The sequence below is a fragment of the Notamacropus eugenii genome, chromosome 5 (assembly GCF_028372415.1).
Source record: "Notamacropus eugenii isolate mMacEug1 chromosome 5, mMacEug1.pri_v2, whole genome shotgun sequence".
In the NCBI taxonomy this organism is placed as follows: Eukaryota; Metazoa; Chordata; class Mammalia; order Diprotodontia; family Macropodidae; genus Notamacropus; species Notamacropus eugenii.
The window spans coordinates 113,686,913-113,705,978 of NC_092876.1; the positions used below are offsets into that span (position 1 = coordinate 113,686,913).

General features: G+C 39.9%; 1 long non-coding RNA gene across 1 annotated transcript; it reads left to right on the forward strand.

Moving 5' to 3' along the window:
• Positions 1-9,157: 9,157 nt before the first annotated feature.
• On the forward strand, positions 9,158-18,731 carry LOC140505051 (uncharacterized). Its single transcript, XR_011967330.1, has 3 exons — positions 9,158-9,388; positions 17,107-17,230; positions 18,263-18,731. It is a non-coding gene; the product is annotated as an uncharacterized lncRNA (long non-coding RNA).
• The last annotated feature ends 335 nt before the right edge of the window (positions 18,732-19,066 follow it).

A 19,066-nucleotide genomic window follows, 5' to 3' on the forward strand; every position in this document is an offset into this window, starting at 1 on the left:
CACAGACACCCCGAATAATAATTGTTAGCATTTACATAGTGATGCAAGGTTTTCAAAATGCTTTGCAAATATTATCTCATTGGATCCTCACAACCAGACTGAGTGGTATTATTATCCCCAGTTTACAGATGAGGAAAAAGTAGACAGAGGTCAAGTGACCTACCCAGACACACAGCTAGTAAGTGTCTGAGACTAGATTTAAACGCAGGTCTTCCTTCTCATTCAATATTAATCTGGTCCACAAACCAGTCCTATAAGGTAGACAAGGCAATTTGTTTGTTTCTTTGTTTCGTTCTGTTTTGTTTTAATCTCACTACTTTACAGATGAAAAACCTAAAATTTCAGGCAGGTTAAATGATTCTCTCACAGTCACTCATCTAGGATGTGGAAGAGGTAGTACTGGAACCCAAGTCTTCTGATCACAGATACTCTTCACATTGTAGCACACTGCTTCTCTGAATCTGGAGAAAATGGACTACCTAGATGGATCAAAGGGATGATCTATTTTGAGCTGGAAGGGACCACAGAAGTCAACCCTCTCATTTTATATCAAGGAAATTGAGGCCTAGAGAGGTTAAGGGAGAGAAGGGGGAATGAAAGGAAATACACATTTAAATAGTGCTTTTTGTGTCAAACACTATATTAAGTCCGTTTTACAAATATCTCATTGTATTCTCACAACAACCTTGTGAAATTAGGTGCTAAAATTATTTCCATTTTACAGTGGAGGAATCTGAGACAAATAGACATTAAATGACTGACTTGTCCAGGGTCACATAGCTATCAAGAATATATTCACATTGAAGTCTTCCTGATTCCATGCCAAGAGTTCTATCCACTGTACCACTAGCTGCCTTTAAAGAGCTTTACCCAAGGTCACCTAGGTATTAAGAATCAGAAGTAGACCTAAATTCTGCTCCTCCGACTCCTGAGTCAGTATTCTTCCCATTGTACCAATGTGAAGGGGTTTCTTTCTATCATCTTCTTCAGAATCGCTTCATTGACCACTCCCTCTCTGCCAGGCCTAGAGGCCTGTGGGCTACCCGAGTCTTACCTTACCTCTATCGGAGGTCTTCGGCTGGCCAAACCGGATACTCATATGAGAGAAGAGACCTATCAGAGTCGAACAAGGGTTGAGCTTTATTCAGGGTTCTGGTTACAAGTGCAGGGGAATTCTTCCTTAGGAGGGAGAGAGAAAGATCTCCCAAGGAGGCAAAGATCTTACAATAAGAGATTGGAAGTAGAAGTGTAAGTGGGGAGAGAGGGGGAGGGGAGAGAGGAAAGAGGAAATGCGGAGCCTTGTCCACACACGTGGCGCCTCCGCCCAAGAGAACTTTCAGGCTTTCCTGACCCTACTTAAGCTCTCCCGTCGCGTAGTTTACACGTCAATACCGAGCCTGTTAGGTAACAATAGGTGTGCCCAGATCCGGGACAGCCTCAAGAGCGGGGATGCTCCTCCCATCACGTATCTCACGGGAAGAGGCGGAAATACACGAGATAGCTCGGTTCACCTCGATTCCCAGTCATTTCCTGGGGGGCCTCGTGAGAACTCTAAGATTTAGAAGTTCCCACCTTTACCTGCCCGAGACTGTCCACATGGAATTGAGCTTCCAATCCCAGCACCTCTCCATCATCCTCAATTCATTTTTCTATGTTGGCTCTCTCCCTATAGCCAACAAACAAACAAAAATTTCCTTGATTTTGCTATGCCTCCAAGCTTCTCCTTCCAGTTACTACTAAACTTCTTTTTTAAAAATGATATCCTATGCTTATTTTCATTCACTTCTCAAAGCCCTCCAATCCAGCATCATTCTCCACCACTCTACTTAAACACATGTGCGAAATCACCAGCAGAATTATAGAATCACAGATTTGAAATTGAATGGGACCTTATAGAGGTTCCAGGCTTCTCATTTTAGAGATGAAAAATGGAGCCTCCCCCCTTTACCTAAGGTCATACAAGAAATGAGTCAGGATTCAAACTAGACTCCTCTGCCTCCAAATTTAATCATCATTTGACTCTTCTCAGTCTTTATCTTCTTCCTAGATTTTTCTGGTTCACTTCAGCTTGTGACCTGCTTTAGAGTCTCTCTTTGGTTTTTGGACACTTCTCTGCCCTAATTTCTCTCCCACTCTTCTGATCATCCTGTCTCTGTGTCTACTGGTTACTCTTCCTCCTCTAACTCCCTCAGTATAGATACACATTCACACACCTCTATGTCTTCTCTACACTAGCTCCCTTTGCATCATTCACTCATCACTCTAGTTATACACACAATTTCTAAAACTATATCTCTAGCCCTGAGTTCCAGTCTTGTATTTTCATCCACTCAATAACCTGGTCAAACCCAAGAAGTCCCAAAATCTTCCCCAATAAATCTGGCAATACTAATCACTTAATTATTTTTGTTGATGGTAGCAGCAGACTTCCTAGTTACCTATGCCTATAACCTCAAAGTCACATTTGATTCTTTTTTCTCAACCCTCACACTTAATCAGGTTCTAAATAAAGATAGTTACCCATGAATGAACAGGTATAACCTATGTCAAATTGCTTAGCATCTCAGGGAGGAGAGGAGGGGAAAGAGGGAAAGAAAAACTTTGGAACTCAAAAAGTTTTAAAAAATGAATGTTAAAAATTGTCTTCATATGTAACTGGGGAAAAATAAAAGATTATTTTATAAATAAGTAGATAAATGAATGAATAAATTAAAAATTTCCAAAAAAGATAATGTTACCTCTTTGAGGTAGGAATAAATACATTTGGTGTCAATCCCTGTCAATGTATTGATCAGCTTTTCTGAATCTGTTTTTTTATTCAAGAAGGGAAGGCTCATAGGAGAGAGGAGAAAGTGGGATATATTCAGAAATAATACTGTTTTAAAAACAACTGAACCAATAAATAATTTTATCTATTATAAACCTAAGTTAACTTTAACTATAAAGGACATATGAACAAAGATACTATCTGCATCCAGAGAAAGAATTGATAAATAAAAGTATGTATAGAATAATTTTACATATATATAGACCTATTTGTGTCTAATGGTAGTCACCTCTAGGTTGGGATAGAGAGGGAAGAAAAAAAGGAAAAAGAAATTTACATGATAATTTTATTGTATATTTAAAAGGAATAAAATTGTAAGTAGTAAATTTGCAGTTTCATGTGCAATCATCTTTTTTATTATACTATGTTATGGAAATGCTTGTTTTATTACATAAATAAAAAGCAAAAGGCATCAACTAATTTTTAAATTAAAGCAACACAAAAAGTTATGTCTAAGTTATCATTCATGTCCATGCCTCTGAACTTTCCTTCTCATTCCTATTGCTAGCCACCAAACCAATTCAGAACTTTATTACTCCTTCCTAGACTATTGCATGACCCTTCTATTGAGCTCTGGGTGTGGAGCCTCTCTCTTTTTCCACCCACCTTTCATACTGTTGCCAAAGCATTGACCCTAATGTCTATGGAGGGGCAGCATGGTGTGATACATAGAGAACTGGACTTCGCATCAGGAGACCTGGATCCAAATTCTACCTCCAACACTGACTGTGTGACTATAGACAAGGTTTGTTTACTTAAGTCTTAACCTCTCAGAGCCTCAGTTTCCTTATCTGTAAAAGTAGGATAATGATATTTATACTGCCTACTCTCAGAGTTGTTTCTAAGCAAGGACTTGGAAAACTTTAGAATGCTCTATAAAATGTAAATTTGTCTGAGTATATTCCTTACTCATCTCCTCAAAAGATCTGCAAGGCAATGTTTTATGTCCCATTGTTTCCTTTTACTTCCTCTAAGCCCCAGCCATACTGAACTGACCATAGCTCCTGAGTTTTCCTACCTCCCACTCCCTAAAGTGGCCCCAGTTGGGAGTGACCTCCCTGACCCCCAAGAACCCACTTTGAACATACTTGTCTTGTACATGACACTTCCCCACAGGAAAGTAAAAGTTCCTTGAGGTAAGAAATTGTTTCATTTTAGTCTTCTCATCCTCAGGACCTAGAACAGTGTCTGGGGTACAACTGGTGCTGATTTTCTTTTTTCTTTTTCTTTTTTTTTGGTGGGAAGGCGGGGTGTTAGGGAGAAGCTGGAAAGAGGAAGAGGAAGATAAAGGACCTACTAGGCAGGATGATTGGGAGGAAAACTTTAGTAAGCTTAAAATTAGACAGATTTTTGGCACAACCTGTATAATGTTACAAGGTTTACAAAGGACCATATACATATACATATATACATACATATAATGCATACACACACGTATTCCTCACAAATGACAGTCTATTATCATCCCCATTTTGTAGATAAGGAAACTGAGGCTGAAAAGGATTAACTCAATCATTCATCAAGTATTTATTAAGCATTTAATATATGTCAGGCACTGCAGCAAAGGGAAGAAATCCCTCCCTTCAAGGGGCTTTCATTCTAATGGGAAAGACAACATCTAAGCAACTATGTATATGAAAGATACTCAGTTGTTCAGTAACTTTTCAGTCTTCTTTTGGGGTTTTCTTGGCAAAGATACAGGAATACTTTGATATTTCCTTCTCCAACTCATTTCATAGATGAGGAAACTGAGGCAAAGAAAATTAAGTGACTTGCCTAGAATCACATATCTAGTAATTGTCAGAGACTGGATTTAAACTCAGGTCTTCCTCACTCTGAGCCCAGCACATTATCCACTGTGCCATCTACCTGCCTTATAAAACATAGTAGAGCAAATTGAAGGTAGGAGGAAGGAGGCCTCTTACAGAAGGCGGGATTTGAGGGACTCCTGAATGAAGCCAGGAAAGTCAGATAACAGAAATGAAGAAAGAGGGCATTCCAGGTACAGGAGACAGAAGAGTCAAGAAGAACAATGTCCTGTTTGAGGAATTGCAAGAATGCCAGTATTACTGAGTTACATTGAACACATAGAGGGGAATAAAATATGAGAAAACTGGAAAGGTAGAAAGGCCAGCTTGTGAAGGGTTTTAAGAACTGGACAGAGCATTCCATGTTTTATCCTAGAGGCAACAGGGAATCATCAGAATTCATTAAGGGGATGGTATTGAGAGTGACAGAGTCAAACCAGCACTTTAGGAAGATCACTTTGGCAACTGAGTGAAGAATGGACTCTAGTACATTCCCTCTCTGTTGGAGAGAAGACTGAGACAGGAAGATCAACCAGAAAGCTATTACAGTTAGTAATCCAAGTATGAGGCAATGAGGGCCTGCATCAGGCCAGCAAGATATATAAACACTTGTTGATGTTGTGTCTTTTCCACCATGTCTGACTTTTTGTGACCCCATTTTGGGGTTTTCTTGATAAAGATACTAGAGTGGTTTGCCATTTCCTTCTCTACCTATCATTTTACAGATGAGAAAACTGAGGCAAACAGGGTGAAGTGACTTGCCCCAAGTCACACAGCTAATAAGTGTAAGAGGCCAGATTTGAACTCATGAAGATGAATCTTTCTGATTCCAAGTCCAGCATTCTATCCACTACACCTCCTAGCTGCCTATATAAATGCTAGCTACTGTTATTATTAATATTGGAAGGATGAATGAAAATACCAAAACCACATCTTTTTTATTGTCATATTCTTTATTCAGCTTTCTGATCAATTCAACTTGACTTCCTCACTCTAACCTCAGCTGTTGTTGCACATGGTTGCCTCCTGCATTGTATGACATTGTCCTGTATCTATTGTTGGTCATTGTTTCCATTTCTGGGGATAAGATGGAGAATGGATTTTTCTAATAGACGTAATACTTCTTCATTGCAGATAGCTATGAAAGCAACTTCACGTTGACCCATCGCAAGCGGCAGAGCCCATATCACATTGAAGGGCCAGAAATGAGGAAGAGGGGAGAGGAAAACCTCATGTTTTGCAAATGGCAGACTCCAGATCCTGCATTTGCAGTTGGCTTTTATAATGCCATCTTCAGCAAAGCAGATCTGTAGCTGCGGAAAGGAGAGATGAGAAAATACTCTAGCTGAAGCCAACGTCATTAGGGTTTTTATATAAAGTGATGAAAAAAATGCGGAGCTGGCCTGGCAGAATGCCCACTCCACCAATGCACTCACAAATGTTTTCATCATGTCACTGCAGGTGGGGGAAGGAGAACGGAAGCCAGAAACATACAGATTAAATTTAGCTGCAAATTGAATTGCACTCCCTACGCTGTTTGCATCTTGTCACCGTCCCACTCCGCTCAGCTCAGCCTGTGAGCTGAGCTGAGACTTCTGGTCTTGTGCTTCCTCCTTCCAGGCACACCGAGCCTGCTAGGTAATTCCATCAATTCACATGGGCCCATGCTTGTCTAATTGATAAGATAAATAGACATCTGTTCTCAAAGAGACCAGACATGGATGAAATTCTCAAATATTGAATGTTCTGGCAAGCAAATCTCATTCCTCTCAGTGACCCACAAGCTCTGCCAGCCCAAATCCCCAGCATATGAAGATTCATAAGCTGGAGCTCATTGACTTGTTCCTCTGGACTTTTGCCTCTGGAATATCATAGTCCCTAATATGGTGATCTTTGTTTACAGGTAACTCTACAGGTGGTACACACTTTCAAGTTATTTTCTAGGGGCAAAAATGGAATTGCATTCATTCAACTCATTTGAGGTTCAGCATTTTTTGCTTCAGACAAAAAGTAGTTTCATGTATCATGGTCCTTTCTGGCAGTGTGGCAGCCTAGAAACCCCTTCTTAGGATAGTATTTTAAATGCCTAATATAAAATATATAGGTTTGCAAAGAAAGCCAATTATATTGAAAAAATTATCTTTTTAAAAGTTCACAGAGTTCATATTAAGAAAGAACTTCTGCTTTTGACCTCCCTGGAGCCCACTGATTTCACCCAGATCAGTTTCCCTGGGCCTTCATGCTACTGAACTGTTTCTCTATGGTTTCTCTCAATGGCATCTCTAAGTCTGTTTCCTAGGATGGGGCTTTTCTTCCTTCTTCACATTGTCTTTCTTCTTTATTACTCTCCAGCTCATAGGGTGCCATAATATGAGAAGTCTCAGCCACATTTTCTCATTCTTCACTTCCACCTCACCTTTCAAGCTGCCCCACTATGACATGAATCTGCTTCCTTCCAAATTGCCTGGCTTACCCACCAAACACTTTACTTTCCAGCTCCCCTTTATGTTTTGTCTTCCCTTTGTTTAGATATAAATGAAGATATATATTAGGTATAGATATACATAAATAGAAGAGAAACAAGAAGGCACATAGGAAAAGCCCAGCTGTAGAGGCTAGACAAGCAGAAGAGGGAGCAATGACCTTGGTAGAAGGCAATGATCTTGCCCCCTGAGCTCAAGGTTGTCTCTTTTTCTTTTACTTGACTGCTTATTTACATGGCAGAACTGAAGGGAAAAGCTGGAATTAAGAAACAGAATACCCAGAGAACCCCAAAGTATTTTGACAGTATTGGCTACTAAACCCAACACAGATAATGGCTTGGAACTCTCTAGCCTTCAGAGATTAAAATCAAAAAGTACAGAGATTATTTCCCTTAGACTAAAGTGAAGTCTCTGAAGGAGACCAATTTCCCTGTACCAGGACATTCAGTCCAAAGGAAAGGTCTGATGCTTAGCATTAGCTAATTGGGAGGACCCTCCTCTGTATCCACAAAAGTTTGGTGCCAGTGGCAAAGTATGTCCTAGAGTTAAACACCTTCTAGCCAAGCTTCTGGAAAGGAACAGATAAAGAAAAATAAGACAGAAGGATCTCCCTGAGAAAGTTCATGTTCTTATGGCTCAGACCAAACAACTACTTTTCTAAAAGAGCTATGAAAAGCCTCTGGCTTTTAGAACAAAAGAGCTGAGTCCATTCTGTTCATGAGTAGGAGATGGTTGGTTGGTTGTTATCCTTCGTCTTTAAAGAGGACCAAAATGACATCACCATTTTAAAGTGAAATTTCAGTGTGTCCGACTATGACTGATCAGACCAATATGAACTCAGAATGCTCTACCACAGGTTGGGCACAGATAGTACATATGAATATTTGGGGTGAATATCCCAAATTTGCATATCCTGCATTTACTTAGTGCTGTCTCAATTCTGCTTTGCTCAAAGAGCACAGCACCTTTTCTTATGTGGACATGCCATGCTGAACAGTCCTGTGCCAGTGTCTCCCATGTTGCACAGTCAAATCCAAAGTTCTTAAGAGAGTCCTTGAGAGTATCCTTGTATCGTTTCTTCTGGCTACCATGTGATTGCCTGCCCCCTATAAGTTCTCCATAAAATAATCTTTTGGCAAGCATACATTTGGCATTTGAACAACGTGGCCAGTCCATCAGAGTTGAGCTCTCTGAAACACAGTTTGAATACTTGGCAGTTCACCTCAAGCAAGGACTTCAGTGTCTGGTACCTTATCCTGCCAGGTGATCCTCAGAATCTTCCTAAGAGTTCAAATGGAAGCAATTCAGTTTCCTGGCATAGCGCTGGTAGACTGTCCATGTTTCATAGGCATACAACAATGAGGTCAGCACAACAGCTTTGTAGACCTTCACTTTGGTAGTCAGTCTAATACCTCATCTCTTCCAGACTTTTCTTCAGAGCCTGTCAAACACTGAGCTCTGGCAATGCATGCATCAACCTCATTGTCAATGTGTACATCCCTGGAAAGTACACTACCAAGGTAAGTGAACTTATCCACAGCATTCAAAACTTCTCCATTTGTTGTAACTGATGGTTCCACATATGGATGATGTGACGGTGGCTGATGGACCATCTGCGTTTTTTTGGTGCCAAGGAATTCAGCTGAAGGCAGAAGTCTAAAACATAGATAAGCCTATGCCTGGGAGGATCGTGCCTAGCAAGACTACCCATAAGAGAGGGACTAGTATCCAGCAAAGCAGTATCTGGCATAGACAATGCATTCTACAAAGTAGTCTCCAAAGCAGGGGGCAACTGAGGTCCAGTAGGAACAATTCAAGAAAATCACTGGAAGACATCGGTGACCCTATCATATCAAAAGCATGTTTCTCCTCTCATCATGTAGGTGTCTCAGTGGGTAGTGCTAGACTTGGAGTCAGGAAGACCTGAGTTCTGACCTCAGACACTTTTGTAAGCTCAAGCAAGATGGGATTTTTGATGTTTTCTTTTTGAAGTTGTTTCCCAGGTTTAGGCTAAATTGTGAACATCTGAACGGTTGATCTCCTTTGAACCCTCATAATTCACAGCTGTGCTGAATAGTGTAGGTTTTGTGCCTACTGACTCTGAGTCAATCAGGGGCCAATTCTTTGTTATATATTCTGAGAGGTTGGCATTTTGCTTTGGGGGCTCCCTCATGAGAAGGACGTTTTGATTCCCTGGACCAGACTCTGGGTAGCCCTTTGTTAAGAGCCCCCCAACTACTCAGATATTGGGTCTCCTCCAGCGTGGTGAGGTATGTAGGTCATTGCATTACTTTGTTCAGAGAGTTGAGGCCCTATCTGTTGAATCTCTGTGCTAATATCTCTGCTTGCATTTTCTATACTCATTTCTTTCTATTTATCTGTAATTAAAGTAAGATTATTGACCCCTTTGAAGCTATCTTTCCTTTAGAAAAGCAGATCAAAGAACCTGCGCTGGCAGCCCCAGCTTGTGTACTAGTGTGGTTGCTAATACAACTTAGCTGCGTGACGTTGAGCAAGTCATTTAACCCCCATTTGCCTGAGTTCACTCACCTGTAAAATGAGAACAATAATAGAACTTAACCTCCCAGGATTATTGTGAGGACCAGCTGAAATAATGACTGTAAAGTGCTAAGCACAATGCCTGGCACAAAGGAAGCACTATATAAACATTAGCTAAAATTATTATTATGTACCTTAGGAAACTTATATTCCTTTCATATATGCCTCTTCACAAATATCCCATACGTGTGTCCAATCTTCTCACTGTTGATATGTGTATTGTTGTTGTTTGGGGGAGATTTTAGAGTTTTTTATGGGGAAAGGTGGCCAAAGTTCACAGGAAAAATATTTCGTTGCTATTTTTCTTCCTATGCCATCTCATGAAAAACCTTTGTTTTGGACTAATTGTGTCCCATGGCTATTGAAAGAAAACCCATTGATTAGGGCTAATGAGCTATGGTTTTACAGACATACACAGAGTAACTTAACCTTAGAGTAGCCTTCTCTGATGGACTATGATTAAGGGTGTATCTGCAGGTGCTACATTGGTCCCATGTTCTTTCCACTATGCTCAGTCCCTAAGGACTAAATCTCTTACCTCTGCCCAAAAACCTACTCATCTGACCATAAGGTTTGTTGGGAATATCACCGTGTAATCCAATGTCTGTGCCTTCCAGACTTTCAAAACTTTGGGATAGCCATTTTGAACTGCTGATTTCAGCACACGTAATCACTCTTTGTTTCTCCACAATCAAGAATTCAGTCTTGTGCTAAATTTTGTTCTACTGTGCACTCACTCTGATTATCTATGCAAGGGAAAATAGCAAGAGAGTTGGCATTAGATGGGGGCTAAAGCCCTGAATTGAATAGTTAATGACCAAAACAGCCGCATTGAGTCTAGGAATAGCAAGGGCTGTGACAAAAACAATAGCCATTTCACAGCTTCATTTAGCCAGTCCCATACACATAAATACCGAAGTGGTTATCTTTACTAAATATGGATCTTAAAGACCATACCCAAGTTCTTCCATCAAGCATACAGGGCATCTTGACTTCAGCATTCTGTTCCAATTCCATTCTTCTAATACTTATTATTTGTGCAACCTTGGGCAAATCAATTTTGCCTCAATTTCTTCAACTATAAAAAGAGGAAATGGGGTTAGATTGTGTCTGGGGTTTCTTCTAACTCTAGATCTATTTTCTAAGCTCCATTTTCTAAAGGATGTTTCCTCTTCTAAATAATAAGGCAGTTGGATTAGCTGACCTCTCAGCCCCACCCCCATTTCTATAAATCTGAGATCCTTTGTGTCCTTAGGGAGGTTATATATTAAGGATGGAATTTTAGCTCATTCTCAGCAATGTCTTTTTCATCTTTTTCTTTTCATGTGCAGAACCAACAACCAACAGCCTAAAAAGATAGAATTTGAAAGACAGAATCTTTAATATGGTTAAGGGAGATAAAGACATCTATAGAGCTAGAGGTCAAGTATAAATATACACACAGTTGGGTATAGTTTTGATCTACAGTAAAGGTATAAAACATATGACTAGACAGATCCATAAGAGATATACTGGGGGAGAGGTGATGAAGGAAGAAGATAAGAGGGCCAAGGTCAGACAAACAATATTTTAACCTTCTTTGGTAGTCAGAGTTCTTATCTGTTCAATTTAAAACAACACAAGAGACATCACCTCAATAAGCAAAAGGTATCATGGAAAACATGAACAAATCCAATGTAATGATCACTTTGCTTTCCTTGATCATCCTAATGTTACTTTTGGTGCAGCTCTGTCCACTCTTTATATTCCAGTCATGCCAGTTATGCTGTTTCCTCAGAAATGCCTTTGGTGACAGGTAGAGAGGAGATACTTTTAGTGGGGTTTTTGGCACATTCCAAGAGATGAATGAATATATGAGAGGACAGGGTGGTGGCAGCTTTGAAAAGATATCTTTTACTATCCCCAAGCCACTTATAGACAGTAGAATTGGTTTTAATTTCAAAATTTGTTTGAAACTTTTAATTAGGTAAACTATCACCATTAATAAGAGGTGTTGATCACAGCTATTGGTTTCCTGTGAGATCTGTTCATGGCAGCCAGGTGGGAAAACCCAGGGAAGCACAATAGTGTCTGTTTACATGATCAGAGATGGAAAGAAAACTGGAAAATTAAGTCGTTGTTGATCATGGAAAGACATCTCAATGTTAAATTACCTGGAAAGAATCCATATTGGTCAGCTGCAGAGCCTTGACAAATGGGAGCGATGATCAAAGGGGTGTCTCTACATGTGCATATTGTGAGGGGGTTTTGTGAGAGGAGATCTTACAGCTGAGGAAGGCAGGTAGATAAAGTTCCTCTGTGACTGCTGAATTTAATTTATGCAGTAGTATATAAATTTATATTTATTCAAGGGTAGCAGGAGAGATAGATAAAGTATTGTCCTAGAGCTGAAAGGAGCATTGTTGTTGATGCTGCATGAGATTTCCCAGCTTTCAGCTTCTAGCACCATCTCCAAAGAACAGTTCTGCTCATAGAAGCTCTGTGGGCAAACCAAAAGGTTGATGAAATTGTCTAGATTCAAACTCTCTCTGCCTCTCCTATGTCTTTTATTCTGAAGAGGCAGCATGGCTTTTCAGGCCACACCCGACAGCTCTCCCAGTCCAAGCACCTTGTTTTATAGATGAGGAAACTGAGGTCCAGAGAGGTTTAGTGCCTCACCTAAGGACACACAGGTTCTAAGTAGCAGAACCAGGCTTTAGATTCAGGTCCTTTGACTCTAATTCAGAGTGCTGCAAGGTCAACATTTTTTCAACCAAGCCACATTGTCTCTGGAGAATACAAGGTGTAACAAGGAAAAAGAGTCTGAATTTAGATGATTCTGTCAAAGCTTTGTTTTTACCCTCAGAACCACTGCAAGTATAGCTGTTCATTGGAGGAGGTGCTGGAAAGTGAAAGTATTTCAACTGATAATAAAATAATGAGGAGGACATGAGAGCCTTAAGAGCAGGCACTGTCTCACTTTTATACTTGTATCCCCAGCACTTGGCACAGTGTTTTGAACATAATAGGTACTTAATAAGTGCTTTATTTATTCGTTCATATCTCAGTTGAATGAAAGAACCGTGTTATTTTTGCATTGAAACTCTAGTAACTATATTACCTGTACTATAGTGCCTATATTACACAGTGCCTTGTGTATAGCAGGAAGTTAATCAATACTTTTTATGTTATTATAGGACCTCAGAGATCATTTATTCCAACCCCCCACTTTATAGATAAGGAAAATGAGATCTGAAGAAACTAAGACTTTTCTGACATTTATAATCATTTTAAATGAAATATTCACATGTATGTATGTCCAGATCTGTTATTTCATTGGCATAAAGAACTCCTGATTAGAAAGATCTCCATACCAGTATAACTCTGAAATTTTACAGCCTTAGAGTGGGGGTTAGGGGGTGGGAAGTCAGCACTGAGAAATTAAGAGACTTGGGAAAAATCACAGTCAATGTGTCAAAGATGGCTTAAGTCATCCACAATACCATTGTGTCTCTAGTTTTAGCGAGATTATAACTGTATAACATTATGTGGAAGATTATAACTGTATAACATTATATGGAAGCTAACAATAGGAGAATGTCTCCCCTGCCCTATGCCCAGCATAAACAGTCTGTTTACCATTTATCATGGCAGTCAGGGAGGACAACTGGCCTATTAAGTAAGCACTCCCATGTAGAGACACCCCTTTGAAGTAAGCACTTCACCTTTGAAGACCTTTGTGGTTTGCTGCTTCTGGTGATGCCTTCTGAAAAGAGGAAAATGGATGCATTTAGAAGTCCAGAACCCCTGTCAGAAGACAGACCCAGCTTATCCCAACAGCCCCTCATTCAAAGTCACAAGCAGGAGGGACATTCTTCCAATAACCCCAAGATTACCTGTGAATAGAGTATTTGTCAGATGACTAATTTTCAATGCCCTAAGGATGTTTGCCCCTTCACTGAGCCCTAGTGCTTATCTTTCCTGCCACATTTGCTAAAACTAAATTTTTAATACATGGGTTTTGTTCAAGCAAGTCCCACTATTTTTCATAATACTAGTGTTTTATATACAGCAATTAAATTTTTGCAAAGTGTTTTACATATGCCAACTCATTCAACACTCACCACAACCCTGTGATGTATCCTCATTTTACAGTTGAGGAAATTGAGGCTCAGAGAGGTTAAGTGACTTGTACAGGTCACGTAGCTAGTAAATGTCCAAGGCAGGATTTGCAGTGAGGCCCTCCTGACTCCGAGTCCAACACTATCCAATATATATCCTGGCTGCTTCCATTTCTCTTCATATGCTAAGAGTTTCAGGATCATTGACACAGAGCAAGCCTCATTTGTGTGTTAGGCACAGACGTCATTTAATAACATTCTTCAAGAGATGCTATGGTCAAAAACTCATCATTCCATGGCCAAGCTTCTTCACACAAGGCTCCTGTAACTTAGCTAGGCTGTTCCTCAGATGATAAACTATCACTGGATCCATCTTTGAAACCTTTCGAGCCTGATAGGTCCTGCCAGAAATTACTCTACATCACCTTCTGGAACCCAGGGCCATATTCAAGATTTGGTGAGCATAGGCTGTATAGCAGGCACACCCTAATGGAATGTTTCCATTGGCCCTCCATGGACCATGTTACAGGCATTTCTAGGTCAAGAAGGGAGCAGAGGACTTTATGCACCATTGTATATCTTTTTGTACGCATTATCTAGGTAACTTAAGTCACTCCCATCACCACACTCCCAGATCTCAATTTCTTCATATGAGAAATGACAAAGTTCAACTGGATGATCCCTAGCATCCCTTGCAGCTCAAAGACCTGATGCCTCTTTGACTTACACAGAATGCGTTCATCCCCAAAGCCTCATCCAGGTGTATATATTGACTATAACCCCAGCTAGTCTCAAAGCACAATGAAAGCAAAAGCTAATTCTTATTTCCACTGTGTGGGAATACAAAACAGGGCTCAGCCTCCTGTAAGGGGTCTCAAGAACTGTTGGCTGACACATTGAACAACAGCACCTTGGTGAATTCCGAACAGCTGGCTATGACAGGTTGCTCCTGTCCCAGCATGTGACACCATCATGCCCAGTGGCCAGTAGCAAACTGACTGGGTTCTAGCTGGTGCTCTGAAGCTGCCTAGACAAAGCCACTGGCCTTCAAAAAACTTGGAAAATAGCAGGAAGGAACTTACCAAAGGACCAAATTAAGGCCAATTACAGAGAACAATTGACACATTTTAAAGAATGACACTTTCTTGGTTATTGCTAATGCACACAGGTTAGGGGTCATTATGAATGTTCACCAGACATGTTAGAAACATGATCCTATCTAAAAGATGACCCAAATTCAAATGACAAAAATTTATTGAATACCTAATTTCAAAATTTATTGAACACCTAATTTTTTGTGTATCATGAATATCTTTGGTAGCCTGGTAACACCTATGAACCCCTTCTCAGAATGTTGTTTTTAAATGCATAAAGTAAAACAGATAAGATTGTAAAGAAAAACAATTACAGGGAAATAAAGTTATCAGAATTTTTTTTAAAAATCAAGTTCACAAAATCTAGGTTAAGAAATCCTGTACTAGATCAAGGTACTTTGAGGGAATGATGTTGACGAAGGTCAATGATACCAACATGAAAAAAGAATATTTCCCATTTACACTGTACATTATAAATTCACAAAGCTCTTTCCAAATAGTGTAGGATTGTCTGGAGCACATACAGCCTTACTTAGGCTGATGGGGTAGAAATTGCAAATGGAGATATAGGCTTTCTTTGGGTCCATCGCACTTCACACAATGCCCAATGAATGAAGCAGAAGAGCTTAACAAAATGTTTATTGACTGGCTGTACTTTATCTCTATTTAGTTCCATTATTGTTGCTCTAATGGTTATTATTACTGTTGTTAACGGATTCACTAAACGTCCACTGTGATGATGATTTCATCCCTTGAGCACTCGGAGTAAACTCAAACAATGTTTACAGAGTCATATCGGGATGTGCTGGTAAATGTTTAATAACTGGCTCTCCTGGGAAAATGTATGCACATAATTTTAAGTTTGATGTGCATTTTAACACTTTACTAAGTCTAGACAACCCACAAAACAATAAACCAAGCTCTGATTTGTAGCAACTGGCAATTTCTGAGGTATATATTCTCACACTGAAAATGTGACAAATGATTGTGTAAGCCAGTGAGAGCTGGCTCCAGTATACCCATACTTCCAGCTCTAAATCTACTAATCTAAAGTCTCTTGGTAATATTTCAGGATGATCCAGTATATTAGACAATGCTTCAAGTTTTGATCAGATCTACAGATTTGATCAAGGAAGGTTTCAGGGGATAAGTGGGAGAAGAAAGTCGGTGTGGTTGTAGTTTGTCCTTCATTTTCAAAAAGGACCATGACATTAGGAAGATGATGCTCTGGCTTTCAAATCAATTGGATTAAAGTGAGGGAGGGCTGTGCAAAGTCACAGTCCTCACTTTCTCCTCCAGAGCCATCTGGGTTCAGTTGCCAGATATAGATCAAGACAACTGGAAATGGCCCAGGATGCAATGGGAAACCTTGGTCTTTTTAAGCTCCTTCTAAGTTCTCACTTTTACTGAGGCAATGCCCATTCAGTGATTAGCACTGTTTAAGAAGTGAGCCAAGAGATGATCACTTCAGTCAAAAAAAAAATAGTCATCATCATCTAACTGTGAAGAGAAGGTCCTCAGGGTTTCTGGCCAAAAGAGAAAGAATTACTATTTGCATTCACTTTGAGTCACCAGGGCCCAAATTATAACTATTAAGTGGTTCTTGGGTAGGGATCTATTGCTGGCCAATCAATCGATAAGAGCCAGAGTGAACTGAGTTGAAGGTGTGGTCTTTAAGAAAGAAATCTAGCCAGTAAACCCCAAGATATCTGGGTAGGTTTCAGCCTTCAAAATTTACCTTTCTTTGAGCAGAGCACCCTCAAGTAAGGGCACAATACCCCATGTGGAGAAAGGAGCAGGGAAGGGAGGAAATGAGAGAGGAGAGGAAAAGAGAAAAAGTTGTAGTTTGTCCTTCATTCTAGAAGAAGATCATGATATCAGGAAGATGATGCCATGACTGGATCTTGAAAGATGGATAGATAGAGTTTATCACTTAAAAACATATTTCAAATCACTATGAAGAAAGTGATTTAAACAACTCTGCCATTTTGCCTCATCCCATGCAAATTAGCAAGAAAAACTAAGAATGGTCAGTGTTGGATCTGCTATGTGAAAAACAGCCATGCTGAAACGCCGTTGCGGGAATGTTGTGATGTGGTCCAAACATTCTAGAAAGCTACTTGGAATTAGCAGGGAAATGTGACTGAATTACTCATGCCCTTTGAACCAGTCTGAATTCTAACTGGCACACTGGGTAAAGTTACTTAAATTCTCTGACTCCATTTCTTCCTTTAGAAACAGAATAATCATCACCCTGAGCCATGAAGAGCCCTGACAGGCTCCAAGTTCTGGAGAAGAAATGACGTCATTGACATTCCATCATTCTCTGCAGACACTAAGAAGTTGGTTTTTGTTAAAGGTATCCTCTTATCAAATGTCACTCTTCATGAAACCAAAGTCTTATTCATTCCTGTTCCCTTTATTTACTTCCTTCTATTTTTCACCTCTGTGAATATAGAAACTTCACATGCTCCCTAAGAAAGTTTCAACTGTGTCAGCATGTGCCAGGGGAACTGTACAGAAAGAAATCGGAATGTGCATGAAGTGAATTTAGACCACTGGAGGAGATAGAAAGCTAAATTAGACACTCATTTTCCTTCATAAGTACAGTTCTATTGCAGACGTTGGCTATGTAACTTCAGCTAATTTGGGTTTTATTTTTGTATCTCCAGTACTTAACTCAGTGCTTAGCATGGACTAGATGTTTAATAAATGCACGTTGATTTATATATGAACAGGAAATATCTTAAAGATGATTCAGTAGAAGCCAGGGGAGAAAGGGAGGAAAGGAGAAGGAGCACAAAGACGGGTTAAATAAAGCACCATCTTGAGGGAAGATTTAGAGTCAGATAAGCCTGATCCGAATCCCAGTTCTGCTACCTGTTTGAAATTGAGAAGTCACTTCACTCCTCTAGGCCTCAGTTTGCTCATCTGTAAGATGATAGAGTTGGAACAGACACTCTCTAAGGCTCCTTATAGCTTTTTAATCTTAACTTGGTCTATAATTATAAGAATGTTCACTGTCACAAAGTCCATAGTGCCATGCAATGTATTCTGCCATACTTATGGAAGATGAATGGGTAAAGGAGTTACATCTGCTCTGGGAAACAAATTAATTTCCCAATGAAACATCACTGCTTACACATTCCATTTCTGGATTCTGACCAGCAGCAATACAGGTGAGGAGGGAAGTCCTATGAAAGGAGTGACCAGTCACCAAAGGCAAGTCTGTGACTCTGACTTCACTCTTGCTCTAGAATGAGTTCTATGGTTTTGTGTGAGATGGGATAAATGCAAACACTCATGCTGGATTCTAGAATCAAAGGATAATGACTTTAGAGCTGGAAGGTACCTTAAAAAGTCATTTCTTTGAGCACTTTCTTTTTTGTAGATAAGGAAACTGAAGGCCAGAGAGATGAAGCGACTTACCCACAGTCAAATCCAGGTCCTCTGATTCAATCCAGCCCTCTTCCTAGCTGCAGAGAGGATGCCCAGTGTAATATCAACAGCACTCATTTGCTTCAGCAGTAGGAAAGGAAAGCTGCAAAGCAAAGACTCTGGTGCCCTGTCCTCTCTACTTTATCCACTGAGCTTCCCAAAAGTCTAACATCTCAGCACTTCAAGCAAGCGTTATTTGGGAGCAGGAAGAGGGAGTTGTTGGAATTGGGAACAGAAAATGTATGCCTTATTGGTTTACCTCCCTAGAAATCCAGCCTCTCAGACATGCCTGTCTTTCAAGTATCTATAATATGAACTACTCAGCGACAAAAGATTTCATTTCTACATAGATGCACTTCTCAAATATTTGTATTCAAAACATCTTGGCAAAACAGCAATAAAAATGCTTAAGGGGGAGAAAAGTTCTTTGTGTTCACACCCACTTTCATGGAAATGGTGGAACCCAAGAAACCATCTGAAATATTTAAGGGTAATTATAATAATAGCTGACAGTTATGTTGGTCTTAGACTTAAAAAGCATTTTACATATATTATCTCACCTCACACCCACACCCACACCCACACCCACACACACACGCACTAATTCTGTGAAAAAGTTCATGCAACTATTCCAGCATCACAGAAAATTCAGAGAGGTTAAATTGCTTGTATCTGTCAAAGTTCCTGGGGATGTTTAGATTAAAGAAAACTCAGGGGATATAACAACTGTCTTCAAGTCCTTAAAGGGTTATCAAAT